Source organism: Sciurus vulgaris (assembly GCF_902686455.1).
Source record: "Sciurus vulgaris genome assembly, chromosome: X".
NCBI lineage: Eukaryota > Metazoa > Chordata > Mammalia > Rodentia > Sciuridae > Sciurus > Sciurus vulgaris.
Window position 1 is genome coordinate 74194261 of NC_136471.1, and position 6000 is coordinate 74200260.

Below are 6000 nucleotides of genomic sequence, written 5' to 3' on the forward strand. Positions count from 1 at the left end.
ATTCCTAGGAGAACTCAAAGCTCATATCCTCCCAAGAGTAGAGTAAGGCACTCATTCTTTATTAGGGCTCTTTATGGAGTAATTTTTAAAAAGAAAGAAAATCTGGGAAAGGGTGATTGGACTAGGCTTGTTACCATCTGGTGATTACACACTTGCCTTTGCAGTGAGCTAAAAACCCACCAGTTATCCTCCAGCTTCCTGTTTCATAGCCCTCTGTACCTGGGAAAGAGTACCATAGCCAGTCTTTCACTTGAACCTCCCTAATACTGTAGAGGGTAGCACACAGGAGATTTTTGTTTGTTTGTTTGCTTTCTTCAGTTGCACATGATAATGAAATTGTTGTTACATATTTGTATACACGCAATATAACAATAGAATCTGGCCAATATCACTCCCCAGCTTTCCCCTCCCTCTCTGACTCTTCCTTTGGGTCCTTTCCTCTACTGATCTCCCTTTGATTTTTAGGAAGCCCACCCCCACCTTACAATAGGAGTTATTACATGACTTGACACACAAAGAAACTGAGGCTCAGCAAAGTAAACCAATGGGCAAGGGCCCCTAGCTATTAAGTGATAGTGTCAGGTTGAGAGTGGAAAAAACCTAGGCAACATCCTTGACTCCCTTCTGTATTCAGTTGACTGACAAGTATGGATTATTCTCTTCCCCACTTGACCTCCATCATCATCATCCCCACAGTAGCCCTAGCCCTTCTGTTCCTCTTCCACATTGTATTCAGAGTAATCTTCCTGACATACAAAGCTGATTGTGACATGCTCCTCCTTGAAAGCCTTCCAACTGCTCTTAGTTTAAAGAGTAAGCTCTTGAACCTGGACTATGCAGTTCCATATGGTCTATTTAGCTTAGTCTCTTCCTTTTCCTCCTTGCATTCTGCTCTCCCACTAACTAAATGTTTTCAGGTCTTTGAAGATGGTTGGCCTTATGACTCCAGTTACCACTCAGTTAATCCCATTAGGGATTAATTCACTGATTAGGTTAAGGCTATAACCCAACCATTTCTCCCCCAAACCTTGCTTGCATTGTCTCATATGTGAGCTTTTGGGGGAAACCTCACATTCAAACCATAAAACTGGGTTAGGTGCCTCTTTTCTAAATTTCTAAGGTACACAGGACTTTCTTGTTAATATAAATTTGATTATCTATATTATAATCATCTGTTAACTCCTCTTTTCCATTAGATTATTAGTGCTATAAGATCAAGAATCTTGTCAATTTTAATGCTCTACCATGTCTCCAGCACCTAGCACAGGGCCTGGCACATAATGGGTGTTTACAGATATTTCTTGATTAGTTGGATGAATGGATGCATGAACAAATGAAAGAATAAATGAATGATGGATTCCAGGTCACTCACCTTGTAACCCTACCTTCTTTTACTTAGACATAACATATTTGAATACAAAGATAGTCACACAGCTTTCCAATTATTGCTTTCATTGAAATTTAAGGCATTTTTACTACTCACAGGGCCTTAATCTTGAAGAAAGGGGCCTGGCATTTGCTATATGCCAGGCATGCTGCTTAATGATCTATATAAATTCATTCCTTTATTCCTTGATCAGTAGGAATGAATACCTATTCTATGCCAATAGAAATTACTAATACCCTGGATTTATGGATTAGGAAGCAGATCAGAGAGACTAAATTACTTGCTCATGACCACACAGCTATTTATTGGTACAGCTGGGATTTGAACCTAAGCTTGTATGCTTTAAAACATACTGTTGTATTGCACTGGTCCAGACTATGGTTATCTGAGAACAAGACCTTCTTCTCTGTTTGCCATATTATAGGACACACAAGAACAGTTTAAACCTTTGAATAATAGATAGATTATAGATTATAGATCAGTCAGTAAGGTAATAGCTTTTCAGGGGCCAATAGATTTCCAGAATGGGATCAATTTCTTTGCACTGCCTCATCTTAGTCCTCTTTTCCAGGTAGCTGAGACGGACATTTATAATGGAGGCCAGTATAGAAAAAAGCTAGTGCTAGAAAACACCAAGTTTGAGTGGTATCCTTGGGTCAGCTGAAGAGGATAATTTGGGGCTGACTCCCTCAGGCTGTGAGGATCAGAATGACATTCTCTGTGATTATGATAATGCTTCTCAGTTGTATAAGGCATTGCAATTTACAGATCACTATCTCCAATTTAACTTAAAACTTAGAACTTCTGTATTAGTTGACAAAGAAACATACTTAAAGATCATGTTATTTGGTTAAAGTAACACAGAAATGGGACTTATAAATTCCCAACTCTGAACAACACTACACCAACAACAATTTTATTGTGTTTATGATAATTTTTGGGGGACATAGGCTGTTTCTTGCTTCTATATGTGTGTTAGGGGATAGGTAGTGGAACAGTTAGGTTAAGGACTGCTTATAAACCATTTATGAGTTTTAGACTTTCTTTGCTTTGTGAGTCATAGCTTGGTATATGTTCAATATTAGTTTTCCTCGTCTGTAGTAAGGAACATTTTAACGGGACACAAAGATACCCAAATCAAGGCCGTATTTCTAAGCCTCTCTTGCATCTAGGTGTGATTAAGTTCTGCTCAGTGGAAATGATGTATACAAATTTCAGGTTTTACTTTTTCACTTTCCCTTTTCTTTTTACTGCTGATTGGAACCCTGTGCGATGGTAGGATCTAGGGCAGTTAATTCGGAGCAGGAATTAAAAGCTACATGCTAAGAATGGTAGAGAAACGAAATGAGAACCTTGATTCTCAACAGTAGTAAGTCACCACTTTGTTTATTAATTCAGTAAATGTCTTGGATGACTAATAAAGGTAAGACACTCTTTTAGGTACTGGAGATAGAGCAGTGAACAAAACACTTCTTTCCTGGCATGGAGCTTACCTTGTGGCTGGAGGGTGTGATGGACAAATGAGGCAAATAAGTAAAACATAATGTGTTAAATGGTGTTCAGTGCTAAGAAGAAAATAAAACAGGGACAAAGGATAAGTTATATGTATGAAAGTTATAATTTCAGACAGGATTTGGGAAAGTGACATGATGGGAGCCTTTATCCCATAAAGGCTAAGGGGAAAGAAGAAAGGGCAGAGACTTAGGAGACTTGAGCCTAGGCCATGAACTCAGTGTGTGACTAGACAATTTTCTTCATCTCTGAATCCTGGTAGTCTCATCTGTGATTGAGGATATTTGGATTGGTAGATGATGCTTGGTTCACTTGATGCTTTGGGGAACACCAGGGATATAGAGAGCTCTGTCAGGGCCTATGGAGGTGGAGATGGATGGGAGAAGAACAAGCAAGGCTACTTGGTCACTTCTCTGCTTCATCAGAGTCAATCACTGTGCTGGATGATCTCTGGGTACCTGCTAGCTCAGGTCCTCCATGACTCTGCTTTCCTGGAAACAGCACAGGCAAAGTTTGTTCATCCATCCTTACAGCCTGTTCAAGGATTTGGGGGAGTTTTCTTGCGTGACAGTGACATCACAGAATTGAGGAAGGATTAAGAGAACTATAGCCTGTGGCTTCAGCAGTTTTCTTTCAGCAATTTCACAGAATAGGAAAGAAGACTCCTGAGGCTTGGGGGTTGGAACACTTTCTGTGGTTATTAAGAATTGGTCCTTTCCATTGGGTCAAGCTTGATTTTCACACTTGTCTAGCCTTGGCTCACAGACTCAAATGCTGTGGAACTTCTAGGATTTAGTTAACCAGTAAAGGCTGCTCTACCTACCCATGGGACTAGGGCAGCTTATAAGGCTACTACATATAAAGGTCTTTTGAATTGGTAGTCAAGTCCTTAGTGTGATTTTAGCATGTCAGGCTGTCTAGAGTTACACAGTTACTAGTCCCTTTTCTCTAATTGCTCATGAGAAATAGGGAATATGTAGCTCAAGGATCAGGGGTAAAATTTTCTCATCTCTGAAAGTTATATATTTTTTTACATAGTGTTGTTCTGTGCAGGCTCTCAGTTGAGTTTCACATGAATCCTGTGGAATTCATGGGGCTTAGATTTTTCTTCCCATTTGATAGATCTTACCTCTTCATCCCTTAAGGCCAAGCTTGAGCTTCATCTCCTTTATGACAGTACCATTCACATACTTGGTTCTGCCACTACCCACTAACCATAATACTAAAACTCTATGTTCTATATGTAGTCACTTCATTATTGTTTGAATTTCCCATGTTGATGTTTATGTTCCCTCAATGAACTATTGCTGCCTCCAACAACGCCTTCTCACTGGCTTTCCTGCTTCAATTCTTATTGCCCTGTCCACAATGTATTCTCAAGACAGAAGCTAGAGTATTTCTTTTAAAATACATGTCATGTCATATCACTTCCTATGATCAAAACTTTGTAATTGTCCCCAGACACATTCAGAACAAAATCAAAACTATTAAAAATGGCATGCAAGGCCATTTCATGCTGTTCATTCTGCCCTCATTTGCTTCTTTGGCTTCCTCTTCTATTACTCTCTCCTTACTCACTCCGTTCCAGCTACATTAGCCTTCTTGCTGTTCCTTGAACACCTCTAGTACACCATTTATCAGGGCTTCTGTAGTTTCTGTTCACTCTTTCTGGAATTATCTTCCCCCAGATATCTACATGACTGGCCCTCTTATTTCCTTTATGATGCTAATCAAATGTTACTTCAAAAGATGTTTTTCTAGCTTAACACCAAAACCCCCCAAATAACCCAATCAATAAATGGGTAAAGGAACTGATTGGACATTTCTCAAAATATGAAATATGAATGGTCAACAAATGTAAGAAAAAATGTTCAATATCTCTAGCAATTAAAGAAATGCAAATTAAAACTACACTGAGATTCTATCTCACTCTAGTCAGAATGGCAATTATCAGGAATATAAATAATAATAAATGTTGGCAAGGATGCAGGGGGAAAATACATTCATACATTGTTGGTGGGACTGCAAATTGGTGTAACCACTATGAAAAACACCATGGAGATTCCTCAAAAACTACAAATGGAACCACCATTTGACCCAGTTATCCAACTCGTTGATATATACCCAAAGGGTTTACAATTAGCATACTACAGTGATGCAGTCACATCAGTGTTTATAGCAACTCAATTCACAATAACAAAGCTATGGACCCAACCTAGGTGCCTATCAACAGATGAATGGATAAAGAAAATGTGGTACGTAGGTACACAATGGACTATTACTCAGCTTTAAAGAAGAATGAAATTATGGCATCTGCTGATAAATAGATGGAACTGGAGACTATCATGCCAAGTGAAATAAGCCAATCCCCCCAAAACCAAAGGTTGAATGTTCTCTCTCATATCTGGATGCTAACCCATAACAAGGAAGGGTGGAGAGGAGAAATATAGAAGTTCATTGGATTAGACAAAGGAGAATTAAGGGGGGATGGGAATAGGAAGGACAGTAGAATGAATCTGACTTAACTTTCCTATGAACATAATATACATATGCCACAATGAATCGCCACACCATATATAACCACAAGACTGGGATCCTAATTAGAATAATATATATTCCATGTTTGTGTAAATATGTCACAATAGACTCTACTGTCGTATATAACTAAAAAGAACAAATTAAAAAAAAAAGAAGGGCGTGGTGCTGGGGACACACCTGTAATCCCAGTGGCTCGGAACTCTGAGGCAGGAGGATCACAAGTTCAAAGCCAGCCTCACCAACTTAGCAAGGTGCTAAGCAACTCAGTGAGACCCTGTCTCTAAATAAAATACAAAAAAGGACTGCAGATGTGGATGTGGCTCAATGGTTGAGTGCCCCTGAGTTCAACCCCTGATATTCCCCCCCAAAAAAGGAGGAATTGGGGTATTTAAAAGAAGATGCTTTTCTATATTGCCTTATATAAATTAATAATGATACACTCTAGCTGTCCCTTTCCTTCTTATGATGTTTTATTATTTTCCATTTCGCTTGTGACATATTACAATTTTGCTTCTTTATTTGATTCTAGTCTTTTTCCTCTCTACAATGTAAGTTGTTTGAGA